The sequence below is a fragment of the Petaurus breviceps genome, unplaced genomic scaffold, assembly GCF_028583685.1.
Source record: "Petaurus breviceps papuanus isolate PSGF00001 unplaced genomic scaffold, PetGlider_PUasm1.0 99, whole genome shotgun sequence".
Taxonomy (NCBI): Eukaryota; Metazoa; Chordata; class Mammalia; order Diprotodontia; family Petauridae; genus Petaurus; species Petaurus breviceps.
Window position 1 is genome coordinate 22,668,542 of NW_027187465.1, and position 14,243 is coordinate 22,682,784.

Here is a 14,243-nt window from a genome sequence, read left to right on the forward strand (position 1 = left end):
GGGTGAAATAAGATAAGGTTAAGAACAGAAGCCAATTCAGTTCAATGCAACAAGCACTTATTAATTGCTATGTGCCAGGTATTGTGCTAAGATCTGGAAATACAAAAAATAAAAGTAACAATCCCTGCCCTCTGGGAGCTTACTTTCTACTGGTAGAAACAAATCCCTGGCTGTGGCCCTTTAAGGGTATGGAAAGTCTAAATACATAAAAAATGTAAGGGATCCCTGCCACCTCAGTTAGATGTCAAGGGAACCCCTGAGATTTAGTTAAATTTTTTTTTTGTGAGTATATCTTTCTTTTTAAAAAATTTTTTAACATCATTTATTTTAACATTTAAAAATTATTTCAAATTCCTTCATTAAATATTTCTCAATTACAATTTTTAAATGTTTAACAATTGGTTTTAAAATTTTTGAGTTCCAAATTCTCTCCCTCCCTTCTGTCCCTCTGCCACCCACTGAGAAGGCAAGCAATATTATATCAATTAAACATGTGAAATCATGCAAAATATATTTACATATTAGCCATATTGCAAAAAAAAAATAATAAAGAAAGTGAAAAGCAATATGCTTCAGCCTGCATTCTGAGTTCATCAGTTTTCTCGCTGGAGGTGGATACCATTTTTCATTATGGATCCTTTATAATTGTCTAGGATACCTGTCTTGATCAGAGTGGCTAAGACTAAGTCTTTCATAGTTGATCTTGACTTAGTTCTATCTTCAAAGAAATCCTTACAGCGGAAGTTTTGGGATTCATATGCATTTACATTCTCTTTGATTGGATGCACTGCCCTGGTTAGGCCACAGGGTGGAGCTATAGGCATCATTTGATCATTTAGCCAAAGTACAGAAATGGAAACTGGCAATTAGAGGATGCTTTGGGATCCTTCTAGATGGGCGAAATGGGTCTTTGCTCTCTTAGCATCTGCTATAAATATTCAGCTGTGAAAAAGCTGCTGTTACTCAGAGGCTGAACTTTTCAGGAAACCAGAAGTGATATCCTCTTGTCCCTTCTAAAAGTAGATCCTGTGAAACTCAGATGATAATAGAGCCTAGTGAGAAGAATGTAAGAACTAGGAAGGTAGAGAAGGCTTCATTTTCTATTTGGATGGAAAAGAAAAGAGCTTTGATGTCATGGAAGCATGGTGGCCCAGGGGGTCTCTGCTGGACCTAGGATGGGAAGGTTGTATCTGACTCTTCATCACCCCATTTGGGATTTTCTTGACCAAGATATTAGAGTGATTTGCCATTTCCCTCTCCAGCTCATTTGACAGATGAGGAAACTGAGGTAAACAGGATGAAAAGCGACTTGCCCAGGGTCACACAGCTAGGAAGTGTCTGAGGCTTGGATTTGAACTCAAGAAGATGAGTCTTCCTGACCCCAGGCTTAGGGCTCTAGGGGCTGCATCACCCAGATACCCCTAACAATACTTGTTCAGTCATTTCAGTCACATTTTCCTAATCTCTAAATTGGGGGAAAAACACTGATACTGTCACTCTTACAGGGCTGTTTCTATAAAGGATTAAATAGCTGTGATGAAGTTTGATGACCATTCTCTTCTCTGAGTTTTAGCTTTTTCATCATTTAACCCAATGATTTCTCATGTCCTTTCATGAATCTGTAGTACTGGAAAGTGTATTTTATCGCTGAATCCATCATGACATTTTCCTTGAAAGTTCCCAGGCCCTGCATGGTTCAGATGGCACTCCTAGGTTTTAAAATTGGAAGAGACTCAAGAGATCATGCAGTTCAATCCCCTTATTTACAGACAAGGAAACTGAAAGGCCCAGAAGAAGAGAAATGACTTGACCGATGTCATACAATATGGAGCAGAAATATAATACAAACCTCCCAAACACTGCTGTTTGATAGAATATTTAACATTGTCTCCCCTTGTCCCCAGTAGAACATATATTTCGTCACTGGAGCTCTGGAACCCACCTTAGTAATTGTGTTGATTCTGAGTCCTAATGTCTTTTGCCGTGGTTTCTGTGTATATCGCTATCTTGGTTCTGCTTTCCTTCTTCCTCATTAGTTCATCAACATCTTCCTATATTTCTCTGAATCTCTCATGGTCACTATTTTTTATTATGCAGTTGGGGTATGTATAGGTCCTTTCTGTCTTTGACCCTCTTGGACTATATACCTAGTAGAGGGATCTCTGGGTCGAAGTGTAGGGGAACAGTTTAGCAACTTTTTTCACATAATCTAAAATTGTTTTCCAGAATGGTTTAACTAATTTGAAACTCTATGAACTGTGTATTAGTTTGTTCATCTTCCTATACATGTGCCTATTTGTGAAGATTCCTACTATTCATGTCCACTAATGAGAGAAAAATTCATCCTAGTATTTGTGCATTACTGTACCCCAGTGGACAGGAAGGGAACTATTTAAAGTCTAATTGTGTTATTCCTTCTGTTTCCTGTTACCTAAAATCTCTTTATTTAATGACACTCTTACTACTGCAGGAAGTTACCATGATACAGTGGTGGGTAGGGAGATGGCCTTGGACAGAAGACCTGGGCATATATTAATAGGCTGTGTGATCCTGAATGAGGGATTTAGTTACTTATTGCTTTGATTTCTTTGGAGTATTTGTGGTATAGTTGGGTCCAAAGATTTTGATAACTTTCTGGATACAGTTCCAAATTGCTTTCCAGAATGGTTGGACCATTTCACAGCACCAGCAATGCACTAATATATCTGTTTTCCCATAGACCCTCCAAGATTTTGGTCTTTTTTTTTTTTTGTCATTCTTGCCTGCTGGCTAGGTGTGAGTTGGAACATCAGAACTGCTTTAATTTGTATCTCTGTAATTATTGGTGATTTGGAGCATGTTTTTTTTTTTGCATAATTGTTGTTACCTTAGATGTCTTCCTTTGAAAACTGCTTGCTCATATCCCCCCCCCTTTTTTTGAAGGGAGGAAGGCAAGGCAATTGGGGTTAAATGACTTGCCCAAAGTCACACAACCAGTAAATATGTCAAGTGTCTGAGGCTGGATTTGAACTCAGGTCCTCCTGACTCCAGGGCCGGTGCTCTATTCACTGTGCCACCTAGCTGCCCCTTGTTCACATCCTTTGACCTTTTATCTCTTGGGGAATGGCTCTTACACTTATAAATTTGAATCAGTTCCTAATATACCTTGGAAATGAGACCTTTTTCAGATATTTGTTGGAAAGACTTTTTTGTTCAGTTATTCATTTCCCTTCTAATTTTTATAATATTTGATTTATTTGCATAAAAATTTTAATTTTATATAATCAGAAGTGTCTATTTTATCTTATGTGATCCTCTCTATTACTTGTGTGGTCACATACTCTTCCCCTATCGACATATGTTAAAAGTCATTTCTTCTATGCACTTTGCATTTGTTTATGATGTACTTTTTTTATAGGTACCATACATTCATTTGGAGTTTAGCTTGCTATATCATGGGAGGTGCTAGCTAAACTTACTTTCTGCCAGACTGCTTTCCAGTTTTCCTAGGAGTTTTTGTTAAATGGTAAATACTTATCCCGTTCATACAAGAAAGACAGTGATCCCAGACCTAGTATATATTCTAAGCAGCTTAATGAGAAAAGCATTTTTCATGGCAGCAAAGAACTGGGAACAAAGTAGATGCCATTCAACTATGATTAAACAAATTTTGGTAGGTGAATGTAATGAAGTTTTGCTACACTGAAAGAGACAATAGGGATAATAAAAGCAAAGAATCATGGGAAGACTTGAATGAACTGATGCAAAGTAAAGTGAGCAGAACCAGGAAAATAATGTGCACAATTACTGCAAACATACAAATGGAAAGACCCCCCCCCCCAAAAAAAAAGGGAATTGGAGTACTGTGTATTTGTTACCTAGCTCATCCTTAAAGAGAGATGAGAAAGTATGCCTTCCTCCACTCTTTACACAGTGTTACCAGTGAGGAACATTCCAAAAACTGTGAGACTCAGTTGATGTGTTGGTTAGTTTTGTTAAATCACTTCCCCCTTCTTTCTTTTTTCTTCTTTCTTTGCTACAATGTGTGTGTTGGGGGGCTCACTGGGCAGGAAGGGGGTGGGACATTTTTAAAAATGAAGTTGAGAGGAAAACAGAAGATGAAAAAATGTAAAACTATCTCAAAAAATAAATTGAAAATGTAAAAAGAAAACTCATTGCATTCCTTTGAGTGTGTTTGCTTTTACTTGCTTGTGTGGGTATTATAACCACCCAGTAGGATGTACTAGCCACCTTCTCCCTGAAGCCTGTCCTGATTCCTCAGGTTCCTAATACTCCTCATACCCAAACTATCTCATATTCATTTTGTGCCCATTCAACATGTACTTAGACATCAAATGATCATCTCTCTTGTTAGAATGTTGGGGAGGTGATGGGTTGCAAGTGAAAGCACATGAAACTAGAGGTCACAGGCCCTGAGTTCAAATCCAGACTCTGCTGCTTACTTCCTACCAAAATGACTTTGAACAAGTACCTTCTCCCTGGGCCTCAGTTTCCTTATCTGAAAATGAAGGGGTTTGACTAGGTGACCTCAGAAGTCCCTTCCAGCTCTGGATTTGTGATCCATGAATGTAAATTCTTTGAGATCAGGAACTATTTTGTGTTTGACTTTGTATTCACAAACATAGTACAATTAAAACTTGGCACATAGTAGATACTTAAGAAATTTATGTTAATTGGTTGGTTGACTGGGTATCCAGTACCAAATATAATGACTGGTACATAGTAGGCACTTAAGAAATGTTTGACAATGGGGTGGCCAGGTGGCGCAGTGAGTAAGAGCGCCGGCCCCGGCGTTGGGAGACCCAGGATCGGTTCTGGCCTCAGATACTCGGCACCCACACAAAATAACTGGTCGTGTAACACTGAGCAAGTTACTTAACCCTAATTGCTTTTAAAAGAAAGAAAGAAAGAAAGAAATGTTTGACAACTAGGTACTGAAGCGGATAGTGCCAGACCTGGAGTCAAGAAGACCTGAGTTTAACTCCAATCTCAGACAGCTACTAGCTGTGTGACTGTGGGCAAGTCATTTCCTATTTCTCTCAGTTTCTTCATCTGGAAAATGAGCTGGAGAAGGAAATGGCAAACTACTCCAGTATCTCTGCCAAGAAAACCCCAAATGGGGTCACAGCATCAGTAAAGACTGAAAAACAACTGGACAACAACAATAAATATTAGTTGATTGATTATCCAGTAATCTAACATAGTGACTGGCACATAGTAGGCATTAGATAAATGTTAAATTCTCTTCAACTGAATTGACCTAGTTAACTATGCTTAGACTAGCTGGTAAGAGCTTTCATGGAATCAAGGAATCCAAGAGCAGAAAGGGGCCTTTCAGATAATTTAGACCAAGGCTTCTACTCAAGACCCCTTTAGTACTTCTTAAACTCCATATGGAGTCAAGACTCAGTTTAAGAAACACTGATTTAGACCAATCTCCCACCCCATTACGGATTAAATTGCTTGCTTTTTTATAAATTTTACAATATATGTTTTTTTCCAGTACTTCACATCAAGGATCTGATCAATGAAGGTCTGAAGACTCATCTTCTTGAGTTCAAATCTGACCTCAGACACTTCCTAGCTGTATAACCCTGGGTAAGTCACTTAACCATTTGTCTCAGTTTCTTCATCTGTAAAATGAGATGGAGAAGGAATTGACAAACCATGCCAGTATCTTTACCAAGAAAACCCCAAATGGGGTGACAAGGAGTCAGACAGGAATGGACAACAACAAATTCAGGCCTAGAGAGGTTGTGATTGGCCCAAGAACACAGACAGTAAATGGAAGAGCTGAGATTTAAACACAGGCCTCTGACTCCAAATCCAGCATTTTTGAATAAACATTTATTAAGCATGTCAGTTTCCTCTATCCCTCAGTTGGCTCTGAGAAGCCTGACGTCATCTCCTTTCAGTTCCTTACACGGTGCCCTCTGTTGTTCCTGATATTAAGCACCACAAAAGAAAATTTCAGCCAGGGTTGGGGTAGGGGATTCTAAAGCCCTGGTGCCTTCTATTTTTTATTCTGAGCCCAGGATGTCATCCCTTCCAGTTCCCTAGATGTGCTCTGTGCCCCGACATTAATCTCTCTTCTTTTCTGGGGTGTGTGTGTGTAGTTGAGGGGGGGAGCCATGATGGGCGAAGGTTCTAAGCCCCTGACGTCATCCTTAAAGTATGTATTCTGAGCCCCTCAAACGTCATACGTTCCACACAATTATCTCTCTCCTTTCCTGGGGTGGGTGTGTATTTCTGAGGGTGAAAGGAGGCAAAGGATGAACGAGAGAGGGTCTAAGTTCCAGACGTCATAGTGCAGTCTTTATTCTGAGCACCCGACGTCATCCCTTCCAACTCCCTAGATTTTTTTTCTGTGCCGCTAACATTAATCTTTTTCTCTTTCCACGTGCAGGTATAGCTTGGGGGAATGAGGGAGGGAGGAGAGGGAAGGGCTCTGAGCTCCTAACATCATCCTCTGCCAGTTCCCTAGCCGCCCTAGGCTGCTCTGACGTCAATTTCCGCCACTTCCCCTAGACGTGCTTGGCACCCCTGACGTCAATCTGCTCCCCTGGCACATCCTCCTTCCTAGAGCACCCTCGCTCTATGCCCCCAATGGCAGTCTCCTAGTGTCCTCAGATGCGCAGGTCACTACTCCGGACGTCTTCCTCCCCCAAGGACTGAACCCGAGGCTCCACCTCCCTGAGGTCAATCCCCGCCCCCTCCTCCGGCTGGTTCAGCCCCGCCCCTCCCGTTCCACCTTTCCCAGCCTGCTCCGCCCTTCTCCCTCCCGCCTCCTCCCGTGTCAAACCCCACCCCCCTCCGTTGCCCCGACAACATGACTTCCAGACCTGGCGGCCGGTCTTCGTCCGGACGGGGGGGTGGGGCCCAGCTTGCTGCTGCTCCTCTAACCGGGCCCACCCTGAGTTCGGCCTCTATCCCTCCTGACTCTGGCCCCTGGGCTCCCAGAGGAAGAGGTGCAGCCTGCCCTGAGGCCCAGTCCCGTCATGGTCCTGAAGGGCAGCCACACTTATTAGGTGCCTGCTGTGTGCAGCCAGAGCACGCTGTGTGTGGGGAGGGAGGGAGGGAGGGAGGTGCAGAGGGGGAGACCCCAGCGTGCAGATACAGCTACAAATGCCAGAGCATCTATTAAGCCCCTGCTGTGTGCAGAGGGAGGCAGTGAGACCCCAGCTCACAGACAGAGCAACCAGAGCATCTGTTAAGTCCCTGCTGTATGCAGAACTCTCTCAATCAAGCAGCAGACTGTGTGCCAGGCCCTGCCTGTGCTAGATGCCAGAGATACAAAAATGGAGGCGAATCTGAATTGTTATAATCATAGCTACCACTGAGGTTGCCCTTTAAGCTTTGCAGACGGTTGTACAGGTGTTACACTCATTTAGTCCTCACAACAACCTGAGAGAAGTGCTACTGCTATACCCATTTTACAGATATGGAAACTGAGGCAAACAGGGATTTAGTGACTGGCCCACAGCTCCTAAGTGTCTGAGGAAGGATTTGAATTCAGGCCTTCCTGACTCTAGGTCCAGGGCATTAGACACAGTGGCACCCACCCTCAGAGAACATATAGATATACATTTTAGATAAGATAAAGGTCCTACCTCCAGGAAGCTAAAAGTGTTCAGGGAATAACAACAAACAGATACAATATCGTCATCATAACAGCTGGCATTTATGTGGCTACAGAAATGAATACATCATGTTAGGTAGCTATATTGTTGTTTGTCCTTTGTTGTCAAAGGATACAGTGACATCACAGGTGATGTCTTGATTTGTAAGTGAATTGGATTTAAGTGAGGCAGAGTTGCACAAAGTCCTCAGCCTCACTCTCTCTTCCAGAGTCATCCAAGGTCCTGTGGCAGGACAAAAGTCGAGATGACCCGGTAATGGCCATGATACATGAATCACCCTGGCATCTTAGATGTCTGATCAGCTCTAAGTGCTCCACAGAGCATGCTTCAGCCACCTTCGTGGCTGTTGGAAAGTCTTCACATGCACGGGTTAGACATACCCCTAACTCACACCAACAGGTTTGAGGTGTTTCAGTTATACCATCAACCGGGTTTGGCCCATATGCCAAAACGGTTTTACTGGAGTGTGGCCACTGTACGTGCTACAGATTGGAGCCACAGCAGAGAGATAGGTGAAGGTGGACAGCAAAGGTTGGATGAGCATCCCTGAAAAGGTCTCGGCAGCCCTCACACCAGAGGTATTAGTCCTCCCTGAACAGCTTACATGCCCTTCATAGCTATATATATAATATGTGTGTGTTTGTGATACGTTTTATGTGTTATCTCATTTGATCCTCCCAAAAACCCTGTGAGGCAAGCACCATTATAATCTCCATTTTATGGATGAGGAAACTGAAGCAAACAGAAGTTATGTATCTTGCCCAAAGTTCACACCGCTAGTTAATGTCTAAAGGTCAAATCTGAACTCAGGTCTTCCTGATTCCAGGTCAAGAATTTTGTCTACAGTGACACCTAGCTACATATAAGGGGCTTAATGGGATGGACAGAGTACATGCTGTGTTTGGAGATAGCAAGACCTCGACTGAGATCTTGTCTATGATACTGTCTATGTCACTGGACAAGCCACTAAACCCCTCTGGGACTTAGTTACTTCATTTGAAAAATGAAAGAGGGAGGGGGAGCCAAGATGGTGGCATAGAAGCAGGAAAACTCTATGAGCTCCCCCCAAAACCACCTCAAATACCTATAAAATATGACTCTAAACAAACTTTAGAGCTACATAATCTACAAAGAGACAAAGAGAAACAAAGCTCCCACTGAAGGCAGCCTGACAAGCAGACAAGAAGGGTCCATCGCAGCAGGCTGGGAGTGAAGCCCAGCCCCACATGAGCCCATGGTTTAAGCCCCAAGGTGGCCCCGACCAGCAGCAGCTGGAGCAGACTTCAGGAGAGTGGATCACCAGAAGCTGTGGTGGTTTCCAGAATTATCAGCCCATAAATGCCAAAGACAATGTAAAAGGTCAGTGTGGAACTTTGTCGGAACAGGGGGAACAAGAGTGTGGTCCAGCCCCTATCCCTGTGGCAAGAAGTGGCAGAGGTGTGGCGGCCCTGCAGCCGCCACCATGTGGCTGCTTCAGAGCTCCTGGCCTGCAGATTATAGGGGGACCAAGCAACCATTCTAAGGGTAATTGCTCTTGCTTTAACCTGCTTGGATCTGGATCGCTATCTTGAGTGAGGGTTCTGGGGTATGTGGCTAGTGGGCCAGAGCTTGTGGGGGCTGCAGAGAGGGCACCCAACTAATAGCTCCAGCAGCTGTGAAAACCCCAGCTATTTTGGGAAAAGCTCTCCTCTCTGGAAGCAGAGTTCTACTGTGGTAAAAAGCTCAAAAGTCAAGTAATTGAGTGGCAACATGAGCAAGCAAAGGAAGCACAGCAATGAAATCTTAGATTCATTTTTGGGGGACAAAAAGGGTCAAAGCATGGAACAGGAGGAAGACAGTGAAGTCAGAACTCCTGCTCCAAAAGCTTCAAAGGAAAATAAGAGCTGATTACAAGCCATAGAGGACCTTAAGAAGCAGATAAGAGAAGTGAAGGAAAAATTGGGAAGAGAAATAAGAATGATGCAAGAAAATTACAAAATGAGAGTCAACAGCCTGACTGAGGAAAATAATACCTTAAAAAATAGACTAACTCAAATGCTAAAAGAGGCTCAAAAAGGCAATGAGGAGAAGAATGCCTTAAAAGGCCGAATTTGCCATTTGGAAAAAGAATTTCAAAAGCTCACTGAAGAGAATAATTCCTTCAGAATTAGACTGGAGCAAATGGGGGCTAATGACTTTATGAGAAATCAAGATCCTATTAAATAGATCCAAACAAATGAAAAAATAGAAGGCAATGTGAAATATCTCATTGGAAAAACCACTGACCTGGAAAATAGATCCAGGAGAGTTAATTTAAAAATTATTGGACTACCTGAAAGCCATGATAAAAAAAGAACCTAGAAATCGTCTTTCAAATAATTCTCAAGGAAAATTGCCCTGATATTTTAGAACCAGAAGGCAAAATTGAAATTGAAAGAATTCACCGATCACCTCTTGAAAAAGATCCCAAAAAGAAAACTCCTAGGAATATTATAACTAGGTTCCAGAGTTCCCAGATCAAGGAGAAAATATTACAAGCAGCCAAGAAGAAACAATCTTGAGTACTGTGGAAACACGATTAAGATAACACACGATCTAGCAGCTTCTATATTAAGGGACTGAAGGGCTTGGAATATGATACTGCAGAGGTCAAAGGAGCTAGAATTAAAACCAAGAATCACCTACCCAGAAAAACTGAGTATAATGTTTCAGGGGAAAATAAGGTCATTCAATGAAATAGAGAACTTTCAAGCATTCTTGATGAAAAAACCAGAGTTGAATAGAAAATTTGACATTCAAATACAAGAAGCAAGAGAAGCATGAGAAGGTAAACAGGAAAAAGAAATCATAAGTTCCTTATCAAAGTTGAAATATTTATATTCCTACGTGGAAAAACGGTCATTGTAACTTATGAAACTTTTCTCATTGTGAGGATAGTTGAAGGGAATATAAATATATAATATGTATACATGCATATATATGTCTATATAGGAGGGTATATGTGTATACAAATACATATGTGAGTATGTGTATATATGTGTACAGGTATACATTGACAGAGGGCACAGCATAAATTGAATAGGAAGTGATGATATTTTAAAAATAAAATTAAGAGGCGAGAGAGGAATATATAATGAGAGGATATGGGGAAAGACAGAATAGGGTAAATTATCTCATATGAAAGAGGCAAGGGAAAACTGTTATAATGGAAGAGAAGAACAGGAAGGAAAAAGGGAATGGGTCAACCTTACTCTCATTGAATTTGGCTTAAGGAGGGAATAACATACACACTAAATTGGGTGTCTTACCCTACAGGAAAGTAGGAGGGAAGGGGATGAGAGGAGGGATGATAGAAGGGAGGGCAGATTGGGGGCGGGGGGGAAGGTAGTTAGAAGCACATACTTTTGAAAAGGGACAGGGTCAAAGTAGAAAATAGATCAAGTGGGGGTGGGATAGGGATGGAGGGAAATATAGTCAGTCTTTCAGAATATATTCACTATGGAAATGTTTTGTGTAACTACACATGTACAACCTGTATTGAATTGCTTCTCTTCCCAGTAAGGGTGGGTGATGAGGGAAAAAGAAGAAGAATCTGGAATTCAAAGTTTTAAAAGCAAATGTTTTTTTAAAAAGTTATTATTATTTTTTTTTTACATGTAACTGGAAAATAGGATATACAGGCACTGGGGTATGGAGATCCATCTTTCCCTACTGGAAAGTCAGAGAGGGATGGGGGAGGATATAGGAGAAAGCAGATTGGGGGAGGAGGTATTCAGTGGAATCACTGTTTTGCGGTGGTGGTTAAGGGAAAGATAAGGAGAAAATTTGTAACTCAAAATCTTGTGGAAATGAATGTTGTAAACTAAAAGTCAACATAAAATTTTTTTTAAAAGAAACAATAAAACACTCCCTAAAGAATGGAAACAATAATAAATAAATAAAAATTTAAAAAAATTTTTTTAATGAAAGGGTTTGGGGCAGCTAAGTGGTACAGTGAGTAGAGCATCAACCCTTGAGTCAGGAGGACCTGAGTTCAAATGTGGCCTCACACAACTTCCTAGCTGTGTGAGTCTGGGCAAATTTTTTTAAATATTGTGTGGCACAATGAATAGAACCCTAGGCCTGGAGTCAGGAAGACTCATCTTCTTGAGTTCAAATCCAAGCCTCAGACAACTTCCTAGCTGTGTGACTCTGGGAAAGTCACTTCACCCTGTTTACCTCAGTTTCCTCATCTGTCAAATGAGCTGGAGAAGGAAAAGGCAAATTAGTCCAGTATCTTTGTTAAGAAAACACCAAATAGGGTCACAAAGAATTGGGCACAACTGAACCTACAACTTCCCCATCCTAGGCACCAGAACCCCTGGGCCACCATGCTTCTATAACATCAAAGCTCTTTACTTTTCCATCCAAATAGAAAATGAAGCCTTCTCTACCTTCCTAGTTCTTACATTCTTCTCACTAGGCTCTATTATCATCTGAGTTTCACAGGATCTACTTTTAGAAGGGACAAAAGGGTATCACTTCTGGTTTCCTGAAAAGTTCATCCCCTGAGTAACAGAAGCTCTTTCACAGTTGAATATTTATAGCAGATGCTAAGAGAGAAAAGACCCATTTCCCCCATCTAGAAGGATCCCAAAGCATTCTCTACTGCCAGTTTACATTTCTGTACGTAGGCTAAATGAAAAAAACGATGCCTATAGCTCCACCCTGTGGCCTGACCAAGGCAGTGCATCCAACCAAAGAGAATGTAAATGCATATGAATCCCAAAACTTACCCTGTAAGGATTTCTTTGAAAATCGAATTCAGTCAAGATCAACTATGAAAGACTTAGTCTTAGCCACTCTGATCAAGACAGGTATCCTAGACAATTCCAAAACATCCATAATGAAAAATGCTATCCACCTCCAGAGAGAGAACAGATGAACTCAGAATGTAGGCTGAAATGTATTGCTTTTGTGAACCATTTAGAGCCCCCCAAGAACTGAGAAAGGCCTAAAATCTGGATTGGTCAATCAGGAGAAAGACATTTTGGCCCACTCTGAACTTAACCTACCATAATACTTTGCATGCATATATACATATATACATACATATATATACACACACACTCACATATACATATATATATACACACACAGAGAGAGCGATGTTAATGATAAAAGGAACACAGATATCCTAGATCTATAATTTCAATTGACACCTTGACATTTTCTTATCTTATTGCATTTATAACCCATTCAATTAAGAAATTCCTCTCTCATATTATGGTTAACACATATGGATACTATAATTGTGGCCAACACAGACATAGCAAGGGAGGAAGGGATGAGAGGGAATTACTCTGAAGATATAAGGTCCCCTTTGTCTATGTGTCCTTGGGCTCATTTTTCACAATGAACTCCCATGCATATGTTCTACGTGTATGCTCTGCCAGCTATTAGAGAAATAAACATGCACATACAGCCTAATTTTGTCTTTCTTAAAATGAACTCAGTAATAGTTGACACTTTTCACTTTATTTTTATTTCTTTTTTTTGCAACATGGCTAATATGAAAATATGTTTTACATGATTTCATATGTATAATTGATATCATATCGCTTGCCTTTTCAATGTGTGGCAGAGGGACCGGAGGGAGAGAATTTGGAATTCAAAAACTTTTAAAACAATTGTTAAAAAAAATTTTACATGTAATTAGGAAATATTTAATGAAATAATTTGAATGTTTTTAAAAAGTTAAGAATAATGTTTAAAATGTTTAAATGAGAAATATACTCATGAAAAAAGATCTAATTAAATAAATATATTAATAAAATAAATCTAAATCTAATTAAATCTCAGAGGTTCCCTTGACATCTGACTGAGGTGGCAGGGATTTCTTACATTTTTTTTATGTATTTGGATTTTCCATACCCTTCAAGGGCCACAGTTAGGGATTTGTTTCTACCAGTAGAAAGAAAGCTCCTAGAGGGCAAGGGACTATGTCACTTAAATTTTGTGTATTCCTAGGTCTTAGCACAATACCTGGCACATAAGTAAGTAATTAATAAGTGCTTGTTGCATTGAATTGAATTGGCCTGTGTTCTTCACCTTAACTTATTTCACCCCTGGAGAGTCAATATGACATCGGAGGGGAGAGGAGAGAGAGAGAGAGAGAGAGAGGGAGAGAGACGGAGAGAGACAGAGAGAGACAGAGAGAGACAGAGAGAGACAGAGAGACAGAGAGAGAGACAGAGAGACAGAGACAGAGACAGAGACAGAGACAGAGAGAGAGACAGAGACAGAGACAGAGTGTGTGTGTCAAGGAGACCTGGGTTCAAGTGCTGCCAGTACTTACCACAGTACCTGGCACATAGGAAACACCTTCTATTGCCTAGAACACTGAGAGGTTAAGGGACTTACCAGGATCACTGAGCCAGTATGTATCAGAGGCAAAATTTGAACCCAGATCTTCCTGCTTTTGAGGCCAGCCAACCCTCTATCTACTATGGCACTCTGGCTCTGTCTCAGTGACTCTGTCTATTTCTGTCTCACTCTCACTCACTCTCTCTGTTTCTCTGTCTCTTGATAGAGAGACATAGATAGATAGATAGATAGATAGATAGATAGATAGATAGATAGATA